The sequence below is a fragment of the Hevea brasiliensis genome, chromosome 5 (assembly GCF_030052815.1).
Source record: "Hevea brasiliensis isolate MT/VB/25A 57/8 chromosome 5, ASM3005281v1, whole genome shotgun sequence".
In the NCBI taxonomy this organism is placed as follows: domain Eukaryota; kingdom Viridiplantae; phylum Streptophyta; class Magnoliopsida; order Malpighiales; family Euphorbiaceae; genus Hevea; species Hevea brasiliensis.
In genome coordinates this window covers 73,054,954-73,072,374 of record NC_079497.1, presented here as the reverse complement: position 1 = coordinate 73,072,374, position 17,421 = coordinate 73,054,954, and positions in this window count along the sequence as shown.

Below are 17,421 nucleotides of genomic sequence, written 5' to 3'. Positions count from 1 at the left end.
GTTAAATTGAGGTAGTATGCATGATTGGGAGTAGTAAGATTTTATGGAATTGCATAAATTGAATTATAGAAGATTAGGGTTCATGGGGAAATTGGGTTTTGGTGCTAGAGAGTCAAATTGGTGTGTGTAGTATTAAATTATGATAATTTGAGGTTATTTAGTTTGAATTGACATTGGGTTGATGAATGGAAGTAATGATATAACACCCCTATGTTCGGTAGTGCGTTCTACTGTTCTAGTGACCAATGTTGTCCGGACAGCTAGAATGCCTAGAACCACAATTAGATATGGATGAGGAGACATAAAATAACGAAATACAAGAAAAGAAAATACAAGAAAAACAAAGGAAAAATAATAGCAATGAAATGTAACCAAGTTAAATGAGCTGAGAACCCTAGCGATGGGTGACCACACCGGGAAGTTGCGACGTGGACCGTTGACTAGCCCTGGACCGCGGAAAACCCTGGAAAATATTTTTAAGATATAATTAAAGACCTATTGAAGTATAAATATCATTAGAAATATCAAAGAAAAATTAATTAATTAGTACAATGAAAAACAAGAAATTGAGAAAAAGACAAAATTCGGTGTTACCGAAAAATCGAGAATGCAATCCGAACAGGGGCACTATGGTCATTTGACATCGCGAGTTATCTTTTGACCTAAATGTCCATTAAAAATAAATGATGTTACACTTAGAAAATGTCATAAAAAATTAAATTGTGGTATATTATAATAATAGTGCAAGAAATGGGGTATAATTTGAATAACTAAGACCTTAACATATAATATTGTTAATTAAACTAAAGTGGAGCACTAAGGGGTGTTTAAACTCATTAAGGGACATGTGTATGTCCACTAAGTGATTCAGTTTCTACTTTATCTTCTTCATGCCGAATTGAGGTCCTAAATTCCTCCATAGCCGAAACCTTCAAAAGCTCCACATTCTTCACCATTTTCAACTTAAACCCCAAAGCTTGCTTCATTAACTTTGCTCCCCACATCACAAGGAAGACTTAGATAGTAATTTTAAGAAGTTTAGTGAAGGTTTTGAAGAGTTTCAAAATTGGTAAGTATGTATTTCCAATTATTGTTTCATTAAACTTTGAATGGGTGTTGTGGGTAGTTGAATTGTGGAAGGATTTTTTGAAGTTTGATGAGTTAAGGGAAAGGTACATTTTTGGCAGCCGTGGAACTTCAATAAGAGCAGTTTATCCTTGCATGTAAATGGTAGATTAAAGTGTTGATGTAAGTGTTTATGTGTATTGGAATAAATTGGATAATGTATACTAAATGTATGTGTAATAGTACACTTGATTTTGGAAGCTTGGAAACTAATTGAAGAAGATGTACAATCGGAAACTTTGAAGTGTAGACCAAAATGTGTTGTTTCATGGTTTGGTTTATGGAATTATATTTTTGAATTATGGTGCTTGTTATGGCAGCATGTATATGTGTGTAGAGGTTTGAATATGGACATGTAAATGAGCTATGCCATATGGTTAAATTGTTTGTAATTGGACTTGGAAAATTCTGCACTATAAAGTGCATATTGAGTGTGGTTAAAAGCTGCCAAAATGACAAAAAATGAGTTGCTAAATGTGTTTATGTTATGGTACAAACCAGAGATGACATGAAGGAAATAACTTGGTAAGCATAGGATGTGTAAATTGGTAAAGGGTGAACAATGTAATAGTGCAGTGTATGTTTTGGCTTAGAAACTTAAGTTTGTGATTCCAATTGGTATGAGACCAATTGGAGGTGAAACTAGACACAAAAGGTGCCAAATTTCATGAAGGAAGCTTACCAAAATTCTGCTTGGAAGGTGACTTGAAAAATGACCAAATCCGGATTAGTGCATTGAAAGCCTGAAATTTGACCATTTGGGCAGCAGTTAGTGTTTTGGCCATAACTCACTCAAAACATGTCCAATTGACCTGAAATTTTTACCATGAATAGTTTAGACATATATCTACAATTCTTATGAAGACACAAAAGCCTCAAAATGGCCAAAACCAAGCCAAATAGCTTGCACAAATTCAGGTCCAAAAACTGGCCGAACCAAAAGTGACCTAAAAATGACCTAAACCTACCATTTTGGTACATTCTGTCTAGCATTGGTAAATTGACCATAACTTGGTCTACACAACTCATAATGACCTGAAATTTTGCTCCGAGTGCAATAAGACATAGACCTACAAGTTTGTAGTTTCGACTGAAACCCAAAAACTGAGGGAACTAGGTCTTCCAGCTAGGTCAAATTAGTATACCGAAATCCAACAAATTACAATAAAATGCAATATACATGAAAATGAATTGGGTAACATGTACCAACACTAAAAGGCTATTAAATATGATACATTGGTAATATTAAAACCTAATTCACCTAGACTGCATCGAGGGTCAACATCAGGTTGACTAAGGAAATAATAGAATTCAATAAATTAAGTATTAAGCCTTATTATTAGAGATGGTTTAAATGAGTACTGAAACACTTCAAATTGTGTGTTTCAGTTAGCAAAGACTCAGGGAAGGGGAAGGAAACACTGAGTCAGGGCCAAGAGACAATTATCAGAGGTTTGTGCACAGCAGTTTTTTTTTTTTTGAATTTTTCAATTGAAATAAATTATGACTATTTGTATATTATTGTTTTAAATTGTGAAATAATTGTTTGAAAGATAATTTGATGGATACTTATTGATTGAAAAGCTTTGTAAATGGTTTGAAACCACAGCTATCATGTATATTGATTGAATTCCTCACTAGCTTGTCTAGTGGGATGAATTGAATTCTCTCTTTGGCTGAAGTGTTGAGCTGTGTGCCTGTTGAGGATTAATAGAATGAGTACTCATATTATTTCTAGCTAGCTATGTTATTCCTCACTAGTCATCGGCTTTTGGGATGAATTGGACTTTGGAACATGCTTAAGCTGTGTGTGATTTATTGATATTCATTGTGATATTGTGAAATGGAGTTTAAATTCTTTATGACATTTACTGTTTTTGAATTTAACTATGGTTTTAAGTATCCACTATTTATATGACTTATGATTTGTGATTTAAAGTTGTGTTTGGTTAATGTTGTGCACCACTGAGACATTGGCTCAGCGATAGCTTTTCATTACTGTCGCAAGTAGACAGACTGACAGGGTGGCAGACTAGGCTGCTAGTACTACACTGAGAGATCATCGGGTATATTGAGTATAGCATATTATGGATTTTGTATTGTAATGGATGTTCACTGTATGTATATAGTGTTCTTGGTTTTGAGCAGTTGTAAATTAAAATTGTACATTAAAGTTATAAAATAAATTGTAAATTATTTTGGGCTTGTAAATATTGTGATATATATTTCTTTTATCTTAACCTTTGAAAACATTGAAAAATTATTGTGGATTTGAGTTGACAAATGTTGAGACACATATTGTGTTGATTAAATGTTGGAGTTTGAGATTGAGAAATATATTTGAAGTGCTTTTTACAGGTTTTTGAAGAATTGTTTTATTCAAAATACAGATGGCACTCCGCCAAAATTTTTACAGAAATTACTAATAATTCAAATGTGTTAGTTGTTTCACTTTAGTTCAAAAATTTTTTTTAATACCTGTAAATAGTGCTCACCACTGTAAAAAGAAGTAAGAAAAGTTTTAAAATCCCTTGTAGTGTATTTAATGGGTTGTCAGTAGACGAAGTTAGTAATTCATTAGGTATATTACGGGATCATGTTATGCCTTACAGAGGGATAGGGTGTGACAAATGAAATGGTAGGATTATGGAAAATTGCAAACTTTGGTCTTTGAAAATTGTGAGGTTTGTGCCAGGAAGTGCCATTGATGTTTCAATGCTAAATTACAGTCATTTTGGATGAATTAAATGTGAATTGAGATGGGTTAATGGAAGTAATTGAAGAAATGAAAAATTGAACTTAGGGCAGAATTTTGCACAATGAATTCAGTGTGTTTATAATCCCATAACATAAGCTACACAACTCCAATTGGTGTGAAACAAATTGGAAACGAAACTTAAGACATAGGGCTAGAATTTTCGTGAAGATACCCTACGCTGAAAATGACCTTAATCTATCCGAAATGAGCCTTGAACTTAGAGACAAAATTCTGGAACCTGCAGAATTTGACCATATGAACAGTAAACTTTGCATGGCCATAACTCTCTCTAGAAAACTCTTATTTAGGCGATTCTTGAATTGATGGAAACCTAAGACATAGTAGAACATTTCATATGGAGAACTTGAGGCCAAATTATGGACTTAACCCAATCAAACTACTAAGTAAATTTGAATCACAGAATCTGCAGAAATCTGGAAATCAGCAAATTTACCATATGAACAGTAAATTTTGCATGGCCATAACTCTCTCTAGAAAACTCTAATTTAGGAAATTCTTGAACCGATGGAAACCTAAGACATAGTAAAACATTTCGTATGGAGAACATTAGATCAAATTAGGGACTTAACTTGATCAAATTGCTGAACGAAGTTGGATTGATAAATCTGCCAGAACTGAATCTGTGGGATGAACAGTGACATAAATTGTAACCGTGTTTTAGTCATAACTTGAGCTACACAACTCCGAATTAGGTGATACAAAAAGAAAAATAAATTTAAGACCTAGATGAACAATTTTCATGAAGAACACCTTACCAAATTATGATCAGAAGTAGGTAAAAATTGAGTTCAAAGATTAGGGCACCAAGTTGTCCAAAACCAAAACTCTCTAAAATTTACAAAGCTAATTTGGGATGCCTTAGACATTCTTGTAATGAATTCTTGGCAGCAATTGAGATGCGTATTGAGACATTCTATTTGTGTATTTTCAGTAGAGAAAGAGGTTGGGACGGACAAGGAATAATGAGTAAAGAGAAAGGAGAGCATTGAAGGTTTATGCACAACTAACCTTTTCTTCATTTTTAAACTTGTAAATTGCTTGGAATGTGTTAAATTGAATGAGTTTGCTTTGAATAAGTTTACTTTGACTAAAATATAGTTTTTCTCTTGCATTTAAGAAATTTGGCTGTTGCCACCTTTATATAGATATTATGTTGAATTTAAATGTGTTTATTGGTTTATAAATGTGATTGTTGAGTGGGAAATTTTTGAAAACTGTTTTGAAACCACATTTAGCATGACAGTGCCTTTCGGAACTCCCCAGTAGTAATGGCTACTTGAGGTTGATAATTGATATTGATTATGTCTCCCATTAATAATTGTTAGTGGGGTAAGACTACATGAGTACTCATTAGCTAGCTAGCCCTTCCCTCATTAATAACGGTTAGTGAGGTTGAGATTGCTTTGTTGTGGTGTACAACACGGCACTGATCGTAAAATTTTGTGTCACGGCTTAAACTGTGTGTTGATGTTGGCAACACTAATGCTTTGTGAATTATGATTTATGAAGTGTGATTTCTCTTTTGAAATGTTATTCCAATAAATGGCTCTTATAGACTTAGAACTATTGTGAAGTTTTCATGCTTAAGAAAAATGTGATTTATTATGCTTTGACAAATTGTGTTTTACCTTAAGTTTTAAAGTTATTAGTTGTGCACCACTGAGTGATATACTCAACAATAGCTTCTTTATGCTGTCGCAGGTAAGGGAAAGGAGAAGGCTGCCGAGTGAGAGACTTAGAAGCAGCTTTTAGTATTGATTATGGGTATTTACGTTAGGTATACCTTTGTGATCCTTTGGATGTATTTTGTACCTATATGTATGGATGTACGGATATTGAGCATTTTTTATTTAATAAGCACTGCATTACTAAAGTATTTTGAGTTTGTAACTATTTTGTATTTTACTTTGAGACTTATGAAAATGTAACTTTTGCAATATTTAGTCTATTATTATTTTCAATGAATGTTTACATGGAATTTTAACTATTCTTATGCAGTTTACCACAAAAGAATTGATAAGATAAGAAGCTATGGTTTGTTTTAAAATCCTTTGTAGCATAAATAATGGGTTATCGGTAGGTGGAGTTCGGTAATTCATTAGGTATGCTACGGGAACATGTCGTGCCTTAAAAGGGATAAGGTGTGACATTAAAGTCCTTAAATAAATGAAATTATATCCTAAGTTTGATAACATTTATGATACATGCTACTAAAATAAAATTAATTATTTTACATCCCAAAAGAAAATAAAAGAAATAAATCCAATCACATTGGTCTTTTATTGTCCATGATCATCCATCATGCATATTTAAAATTTAATAATTAAATAAAATATACATGCTTAAAAATTAAATTGAATATCACATATTCAACTAAAATTTAAATTTGAATCTTGTTCAAATAAATTTAAATTTAAAAACTTTTTCCAAATTTAATTCCATGAAAATAATTTTCATAAATTAATTTTGTGATTGAAATTCTTAATTAAATCATTTAATTAGGTTTGGGCTTAATTATAGGCTTTAAATTATACAATAATTACATAATGGGCCCAAAAACCAAGCCCAACATGCCTTTTTAGCAAAAACACGACCTGTGTAACATTTACACAGCCTGAGGCGTGCCAAAACATTAGTACCCCATGTAAACACTATCTTCGGCACAGGGTGAGGTGCGCGAGGGACATGGGCCATGTCGTTGAGCGACACACCCCTGGGCGTGCGTTAACACGCCCCGTGCATGCTGAAACACGCCTTGGGCTGTGTAAAATCTAGAACACGGTCCAGGCCTTGTTTCTTGTTGCAGTTTGGTATTTTTAGGGTTTTCTTGATCCGAACCAATTTCAAATCAACCCAAACTCAACCCAATCACACAATTAAGCCTCAAAATCAATTCTAATGGCAAATATAGTGGCTCTGATACCAATTGAAGGCTAGGAAGCATGGAATTTAGGGCATTAGAACCTTGAATTTCAAAAATTATTCTAGGGTTACATTTATCATGCATGATGAGCTATGTGACTAATCAATTTCCAATGCTCAATTGAATACCAAAACACATTTTAGTATGCATTAAACTTTCATTTGCCATTAAGAATTGAACCTTAGGAATTTAATTTATTAAACCCTAACTAAAAGAGGGATTTTGGATACTAACCTCCAAGGTGCACAATTAGTGGATCCCTCTTCCTTAGGATGCCTTTAGGACTCTAATTGTAGTCCCTCTAGCTTGTCCACCACAAGCACACCAAGTTGCAACAATGGCAGCCCCAAACCTTGCTTCTCAAGCCTTGCCAACCACATGAAGATGGGGTTTTATGCTTTAGTGAGGGTTAATGGATGTTTAGTGAACTAGAAACACTTTCTAACGCTTTTAATTCAAAGGAAATCAACAGTTTCCTTTTGAATTGATGAAAAGAAAAATGGAAGAGGAGAGGGAGCAAGGTTGCCATCCAAGTGAAAAAGAGGAAAGAGAAAAAAATTGTTTTCTCTTTTTTCCTTTTGCCTTTTATACAATAGTCAACATTCACTTACTCCTTTCCATATGTCACCACAAGAACCCATCTAGCTTTTGGTTGACTTAATCTCATAGAGCCAAGTGTGAAGATCCATTTAAATCATAAAAGGTGGTCTTCCATCATGGGAAGACAAGTAGCAAGCGTGTATGGTGCCATGTGTCACCATTTCATGGTGCCATGTGTCACTATGTGAAAAGACCAATTTATCCTTACTTTTTAATTTGAGTTCTCAACCCAAAATTATAATTTCTCCTCTTCAAATTAATTTATATCAAATATAAATTAATTGATTAATTAATCTTTATTAATTAATTTCTCATAATTAAATTCATATTTAAACAATTAAATATAAATTTAATTTATGCTATACATCCAACAACCTAGATTTAGTTTTAAGTCATGCTAGGAACCTTGCAATCTTATTACAAATCAAACCTATTTAATTAATTAATTAAACTCTTTAATTAATTAATAAAATCATATTTTACTTGGTGATTAATTTGTGTAGATGTGTGACTTACTAGGCTCATTACTTATTGGCAATGATAAATGATATTATCTCTTAATATCATTAGAACTCTTTCTTACCATAAATGATTTCTCTAAATCATTTCAGGCATCTCATAGACCATGGTTCACACCTAGCATAGCATGCCATGGCCACCCAATCAGTAATAAGGAATACCTTAAATGAACCTTTAATCATATGTTACCATGAACTAGAATCTCTCTGTTACAAAATCACAATTTTAGCTGGAGTAATGGTTAATATCAAACTCCATTCGCTATGAATATTATGTTCTCTTTTAATTCCAATTATTGGTTAATTAGATTTTCTTGTCAGAAACTCTTTTCTGACTAAATCAATCTGTCTTGGCTAGGAACTTAAATCATCAAGAATAATTAAATGAACATAGAATTTTATCCCTATTTATTTAGGGTAACGGATTCCATTTTGATCAACACTTATCTCCATATATAACTAGTAGGAGCCAACACATGCCCATATACCTACACACAGTACGAGTATGAAAGCAGTATCAAACTCAAACTACCTATATACAAGATAACTGTGTTATCTCAGGTCTAAATATTATATACACTAATATGATACATGACAATGCATTGACAAGAGCAAACTCCATGTGATTGTCATAAGCGTCACTGGTTCGGCCTACTTATCATTTATAAGTGCCTATCATGTTTGTTATGTGGCATGAGACTCACCACTCCAACTTATTTATATCCCATATTAATACTTTGGGAACAAACATGATTACAATCTTTCTAGATAAGTCATGTCCTTTGTGAAGTATCCTCAATTGTGAACCAATTTATGATACTTTGTACTAGAAATACTGTCACTCATATTCTTAACAACTTAAGAATAGAATTTCTAACAAAATATCAATGGACCTTTTCAATTACACATAAATGGATTATGTAAACAGAAAAGTGAAATTGCCTTTTATTAATAAAATATGTACAAGATACATACAAAAATGATATGTTCTAGGGCATACTACTAACAGGTATATGGAAAATAATGCCACCCCCCTGTCGAACTTGAACATAAAGCCTATTAGGCAATTCAAACCCTCACTTTTGATCTAAAATTTGCTAGAGAGAAGTGGCTTCTATAGCTCAATGAATTGGAGGAGATTGGGCAAGATGCCTATGAAAATGCAAAGATCTTTAAGGAGAGAACTAAAAGCTGGCATGATAAGCACATAACAATAAGAGAAATTAAGGAACGAGATCTTATCTTGCTCTTTAACTCCAGACTGAAGCTATTTCTAAGAAAACTAAGGTCTAGGTGGTTCAGCCCCTTTAAAGTTATACAAGTCTTCCCACATAGAGCACTAGAAGTATGAAGTGAGACCTCTAAAACTTTTAAGGTCAATGGGCAAAGGCTAAAGCCATACTTCTCAGGAGAGCCAATAGGAAAAAGAGCCACATAATCCTTTAACAACCCACCTACACAACCATAAGCCAAGAGGAACAGTAAAGCTAAATACTATAAATAAGTGCTCTTTGGGAAGCAACCCAAAACTTTAAATTTCTTCAAGTTGATTTTATCTTTGTTCATTTTATCTTCATTTCTTTGAAGGAACCCCAAACTTGAAATTTGGACATGAAGGTAGAAATAAGAAGTGGAAAGCAAGGAAAGGATGGAACCAACAAGTCAAAACCATAAAAGAGAGAAAATTACAAAACTAGGGAAGTACTTTTATTGCTAACCTATATTGTGCATCTCATTCATACATTTAGAAATATGTTAACATCAAAACATGGAAGGATAGGAAAAGAAAGCACTTAAATTACCTAAAAAATTTTGGACCAGAAAGTTACTCAGGGTACCAGTGCAAAACCACATGGCCTATGTAACCTACTAGACCCATGAATATGCACATGAATACACTTCAGAAAGTTACATAGGATGACCCGTGCAATGACACACAACCCATGTAACTAAGATGGGAGAAAAAGGGATGTGATTTTGAAGAATAAAAACTTACACATGGTGCTTCGTGCACTTGTACAAGGACTCGTATAAATGGAATAGGCTAAAACAAGAAAAAGAAAAGGGAGGCAGAAAGTTACATGGGTCTTAATACACTTGTATTATATAAATATTTATGGTACAATTACACTACATTTCATAGCATATAGGTAGGTAATTACATGCATTTTAGTTAATTTCATTAGTTCTTGTTAAATTGGTTTACATGCAATAGCTTTTCTTACTTTTCCTTCTCCCCAAATTTTAGTTAATTTCATTAGTTCTGTATCTTTTTAGGTATTCTAAATGAAGTCCAAGGCATAGGATTCAAATAGACAAGTTTGGGGAGAAGGAAAAGTAAGAAAAGCTATTGCATCATAGTACACGAGTCGTGTAAGGATGAAGCTAGACCCGTGTAACCCTCTAGCAAAGAGAAGAGTAAAAAAATATAAAGAGCCACAATACATGGGTCATGTAACTAATATCATATACCTCATGATACCCCGTGTAACTCTCTAGACATTTAAACCTGAATAGCCAAAGAAAGGAAGATAGTACATAGGTCGTGTACTTCACCTCATGTAGACTTAAAAGCCCCTGTGTAACCTACTGACTCCTATCTGAACAAAGCCAAAATTCACGCAAAAACTTACATCCGCCAGGGCCGTGTTGTGCCACACTGGCTGTGTACTTTATAGTAGACAAATCTCTGATATGACTCCAACTCCACTCCTCACACTTTGAATAGACTTTTAAAGCTCTTAAGACTCTAAATCATGACTTTGAGACACCTAATATAAATACCAGAAGACTGATACAAGGGGAACACACACACACACACACACACACACACCTTTGAAAGAACTCTTTCAATTTAGAGTTAGTTTTAGCCTTGTAAACCCTAGTTTTCTAAGCCGTGTGAAGAGAAACTGCATCAACACCGAGAAGAGCTCTTAGCCAAAGTTTCAAAAGTCCAAAACTGTAAAATCTTTTTCTAGGTTCTTTTGTTATGTTTCTTGAAATTTCCTTCTATGTTCTTTTTTGTTAATTACAATATGATTGTTAAACTCACCATGAGTGTGACACCCCTTACCCGTCTACAGTATATCCGAGTAAAATATGTCACACAGTGTACCGGAACACTCTATTTTATCTCAATCATTTTTATTCTTTCTTAATTTATTTTTATCATAGTTTTGAATATAATTTGTAAAATATAATTCGTTTAAGTCATTTATTGAAATTATAATTTATTTGAGGTTCCGAAAATTTTATAGAAAATCCGGCAGAGTACCGGCTAAAAATGGAGAAAACAGTTTTTCGGAACCTGTTAAAAACACTTCCAATAATCATTTCCAATCATTCTCAAACTCCAATAATCATCAAAATCTCAATATTTTTCATCAACATTTCCATTTCTCAATCATTTATTTCTCATGGTATTCATATATAAGCAATAAATAAATACTCAATTTTTCCATTCATAAACACAATTTCCATTATTTACATTAACATCAAAATATATTACATAAGTCTCAATTACACAAGAGAATAAAAGTTAGTTACAAAATACCAAAATGAAACCTAGTGTCCTACCAATGCACTGAAGATGGTGAGGTGACACGGACACTATGCAGAGCTGTAGGAGGTCTCACCCAGTCTATGGTCTACTGGGCTCTCGGTCAGTATCTCCAGAACCTACGCGTGGCAAAAGCAACGCGCTAAGCAATAATGCTTAGTGGTGCCAATAATAAAATAAAAAGAAATAACATGAAGTAAATATGCAGTACATGTTTTAATGTCTTATGCAGACAATTTTTTTTATCATTATTGGTAAACTTATTTATTATGTACTAGTTCTATTCATTATTTCATTAAATTTGTTCACTTTCATTTTTGGGTGCCCAAGTAACCTATTCTGGATGACTGGACTGGATAAACAGGTAAACTGGCACTGGGTATCTAGTATCTCGAGCCGTCACACCATCGGTCACATATGCATCTCCTGGTGTGCAACAGAATAGCTAATAAGCTGTAATAACAATAGGCACAAGGCCAAATACCAACACAATGTCAGAATGGCTAAAAGCCATGAAATCACAGAATGGCATAATGCCATGTGCAGTACTGCTAACTGAACCCTATTGGCATGCCAAGCTATCCAAACCAATCTTGTTAGGTATATTAGGGCATTTCACACTTTTAAGTTTCACAATTTTTGGAATTTAAGTTTTAGTGTTACTATTCTATTCATTAGTCAACAAAAATGTTGACTTTTGCATAGGCAATAGGTACATTGGTTTTAATATCATCAACATACCACATTTTGCATTCAAAATTTGTTGGTATTGGTTGCCAATACCATTTCTAAGCTTAATGTTAGTTGGGCAGAATTTTTAGTTTTTATGCCTTGTATTTACTGTTCCATTGGTCAATTTTACAGTGGGAATTTGGCAAGATGATCAACAGGAAAGTTGTTCCTTATTTTGTCTAGTTGAATTTCCTTTTTTTGAATCACTCCATTTGGAGTTTTTTAACTCAAGTTATGGTCCAAAAACCACAACTGGCCGGATTGAACTTTTTCTAGACTAACATATCTACAGTGCAGTGAACAGTGCCTTCAACTCACTTGTTGGATAGGTTCTGGTCATAATTTGGGTTAGGTTTCTTCATGACAGTTGTTGGTCTATATCTCAGCTTGTTGTGGGTAAAATTTCAGGTCAATTAGACCATTTTACACTGAGTTATGGCTAAATGACCAAATACTGTTCATTTGGTCATTCTATAGAAATAGACTACAGGTCACCCAGATTAGGGCAAGCTTTTGGTCCACTTGGTTTGGTCTTATGGGCATGGTTTCTTCACCAAAGTTATGCCATTATATGTCTAGTTTCATGTCCAATTGGCCAAACACCAATTGAACCTCTACAATTCAAGTTATGGCTACCCAAACCTGCTGGACTCATGTCCAATTCTGTAAGTCACCTAGGGTAGCCACACTAAACCTAAATCCCATCACTAGACACACTTCATTTCTTGTTTACCAATAACCAAATGGTCACTAATTGACCATTAAAACTCACTTTCATCATTACATTATCAAAGTCTCAATTTCATGCTCAAACCCTAACTCCAATTTCCAAATCATGGCATACACACACCAAACTCATACCAAATCATTTTATCCATCATCTATACTCATCAATAACATAATTATGCCACTTAATTTCATCAAAAACGAACAATCCTTAAACTTTCTCATGGTTGCCAAATTTAGAGATTTCACTTACACAAGTTTTTCTTTTAATTTCACACAATTTCTACTTGATTTAGCATGCTTACAAGATTAATGAAAGAAAAGAAATTGTTTAGGGCACTAACCTTGAATGGAGCAGAATTTTCTCTTGACCCAACTTAGATTATTCCTTCACTTTCTTTAATTTTCTTGGCTGCCAAACACTTTCTCAAGTGGTAAGGATAATTTTTAATGAAGAGAACTTAAGGTTTAGTGGTGAGAATTCAAGGTTTGGAAGAGAGAAAATGAAAGAAATTTGATGGAGGAAAAAATGGTTCACGGCTGGAAATGGGAAGAAGAAGAAAGCTGGGTTTTTCTTTCATTTTCTACCCATTTTATTGATTTTAAATGGGTTAAGGACATGTGTCACAATATGATAGGTCATTGGGGTTTTAATGACATCATAATGATGTCAAAATTCTCATTTATTCCATTTTTTTTCTTTTTCTTTTCTACTCATTTTTAATTCAATTTTTAGCAATATTTATTCATATTTTATGTTATAATAATTATTTACTTAACTGGACAAGTCGGCCAAAAATCATCTATGAAGACGAAATGACCAAAATGCCCTCCGTTTGGCTTAACGGGCCAAAATTGTCTGTACCGATTGAATAATTTTTCTAAATATTTTTTTGGCATTATAATGCCATAGGAACCTCAATGACCCTTCTCTGGAGTCCCAAAAATTATTTTATGAATTTTTCCCCGGGTGTAGGGCTCCTAGTTGCGAGAACCGCAACTTCCCACTAGGTTACCCATCGCTAGGGCACCAACTCATTTAACTTGGTTGTATTTTATTTCTAAAATTTTTTCTAAATTTTTCTTATTAATATTTGAGTTAATTATAGTTCTTCACTTTAGTTTAAATATTTTTCTGGACGTTCTAGCTGTCCGGACTGACACTGGTCACCGAAACAGTAGAATGTACGGAGTTACTGCAGGGAGAGTGTTACAATGAGTGAGTAGTTTGTTTAATTCTGGAATTAGGAGAGTAGCACTTTTAATTTCTGTTATAGATACATACTAAGTTTATTTAATGGATTTGAGCCTTATTCTTTGATTCAATATTCAGTGTTCTTAATGCATTCTATGTGTTAGTACCCACTTAGTCATGATATAAGGTACAAGTTGAAGGAATGAAAGGTGAAGATTAGTATTGGAAATTAGGATTTTGAACCTAGAAAATCTGACCTAAAGATAGGCTGACATCCTTTGTGAAATTTCATAATTAATCAAAGAACTTAAAGGATTTTAACAAGATTGATTGCCACCAAAGTAGGGTTTAAGTTACTTAAAATACACCTTAGGTACCTTTAGAGAGGACCTAGGATATCTTAGGATTAATTTCCATCAAAGTAACAATCCTCAATCTATTGAATAAGCATGGTTAAATCCATAATAGGGTTAAAGTGTGAAATCTTAATTCTAAAATTGTTTAGTTCACAAATTCTTTTAGACTAAATTCCTAGCTTTATTTTTTTTTAATTTCCAATATTCTCAGCAGTAGTTTAGAATTAATCTCTCTGTAACTTCGATAGTTTAAATAGTCAAAATTACTATCTAGCTTAATACGTACGCCAACAAATTCCTCGTGGAAAAGATACTCTACTTACTACTATATTACTTATTCGTGATCCATGCACTTGTGGGGTTGTAAACCAGTAAATAAGTTTTTGGTGCTGTTGTCAAGGAATTTTAGTAATATTAAGTGATAGGCAATTTAATTGATTTAGACATATACTTTTGTTATTATAGACTAATAATTTAATTTTATTTTTGTTCCTTTTCAAGCCCTCTATTCCATTTATGACCATAACTAAGCCCAAGGAAGAATTGTTGGAATTTGATCCTGAAATAAACAATACTCTAAGAGCCATCAAGAGAGGAAAGAGACATAAAGAACTAGAACCTATAGTTTTTGAAACTCCATTCATGGCTAACAATAACAACAAGGCAAGACCCTTGAGAGACTATAGAGCCCCAACCATCCAAGGATTCCAATCCAGTGTTATTAGGCCTAGAATAGAGGCTAACAATTTCGAACTCAAACTAATATGGCTTCAAATGATTCAGCGAACTCAATTTAGAGGCTCACTTGTAAAAGATCTATACTATCACCTATAGTGCTTTTTTGCTTTGTGCGACACTTTTAAGGTGAATGGGGTCTCTGATGAAGCTATTAGACTCTAAGCATTCCCATTCTCTCTCTAAGATAAGGCAAAAAAATGGCTACTTTCTCAACCAGCTAGAACATTCACCACTTGGGAGGATCTTTCATAAGCCTTCTTAGTACAGTACTTCTCACCTGCAAAGACTACAAAACTGAGAGTAGAACTAAATACTTTTAGGCAAAAGGAAGGAGAATCACCCTACAACATATGGGAAACATAATGTCCATACCATGGTATAGAAGACTGGCTCTTAGTTCAGAACTTTTATAATGGACTGCTACCATCTATAAAGAGTACAGTTGATTCAGTAGCAGGAGGAGATGTCATGGAGAAAACAATAACTAAAGCTTTAGAACTGTTGGAGAGGGTTGCTTATAGCAATTTTGAGTGGTCAAACAAGAGAGGAGATGTAAGGAGGACAGCAAGGATCCCAAAATTGAATGCCCTAAGAATGATTAATAACCAGTTCAACCAACTCACAAAGAGACTTGATAAAATGTAAGCTAATGTAGTAGGGTCAAGCAACCAACACTGCAATAACTGTGGAGGAGCCACATAACTTTGGAATGTAGTAATTACATCAAATCTTCCATAAAACAAATGAACTATGTGAATAATAGAGGAAACTTCAGCAGAGGTAGATTAATCATCCATACTTAAATACCTATAACCTTGGATAGAGAAACCACCCCAGCTTTGCATGGTCCAGTTCATAGAATTAGCAAAACCAACCCATAAACAAATAATAGGTATATAGAACACCATCACCCCCTGGTTTTCAGAACAGAGGACAGCATTTAGTATAGCCACCACTACCTCCTTGACCTTAATAGCTAGAATCTAAGTTTACCATGGAATCTATGATGAAAAGATTCTCGACAGCACAACAATAGCAGAATGAGATGATAAAAAATTAGCCTCCAGAATGGACTAATTGGCTACCCTTAATAAGATACTTGAAAATCATATTGCTTAGCAAGCTAGTTCTTAAAGCAAAACCATTGGTAAATTGCCAAGTCAATTAGAGATGAACCCAAAAGGACATTGCAAGGTAGTTGCTTTGAGGAGTGGCAAAATCTTACAAGGTTAAACACTAGAAGAAAAACAAAAGCTAAAAAGGGAAACTTCTAGAAGTTCTAATAACCAAACAAAAGAGGAAGAGAAGGAAACTAAAGAAGACAAGGAAGAGGAAGAAAGAAACAAAAAGAAACTGCCTGAACCATATCAGCCCCCTCTACCTTTTCCTTAAAGATCCAGAAAGCCAAGTTGGATAAGTAGTTTGGAAAGTTTTTGGAAGTTTTACAAAAACTTTACATAAATATTCCTTTCACCAAAGCACTATCTCAAATTCCATCCCATGCAAAATTTTTAAAGGAAATCCTTTCTAAGGAAAAAAAGCTAGAAGACTATGAGACTGTTGCTTTGACAGAGGCATGCGACGCTATCTACAAAACAAGCTGCCTCCAAAACTCAAAGATCCTGGAACCTCTTTATACCTTGTCTTAATGGCAACATGAACATAGACAAGGCCTTCTATGATCTTGATGCTAGAGTAAGTTTGATGCCCCTGTTGATATGCCAAAAGCTGAATGTTGGAGAACTTAGACCAACTACCATTTCACTACAATTAGCGAACAGATCTATCAAATATCCAGTTGGCATCTTAGAGAATATCCCCATTAAAGTAGGCAAGTTCTTTATTCCTATAGACTTTGTGGTCTTGGAGATGGAAGAAAATGTTCAGATTTTCATTATATTGGAAAGACCTTTTTTGGCAACTAGCGAAGCTATCATAAAGGTAAAAAATGGGTGGTTAACTCTCAAAGTAGAATAAGAGGAAGTAGAATTCAACCTATTTAGAGCAATGAAACTCAAATCTGATCCTAATGAATGCTTGAGGGTTGACATAATAGATAAGCTAGTAGAAGAGGAATTCTAAAAGAGATATCTTAAGCATCCTCTCGAAGCATGCATAGTGCACAACAACATAGTGGATGATGACAATAAAGAAATTATAGCTTATGCAT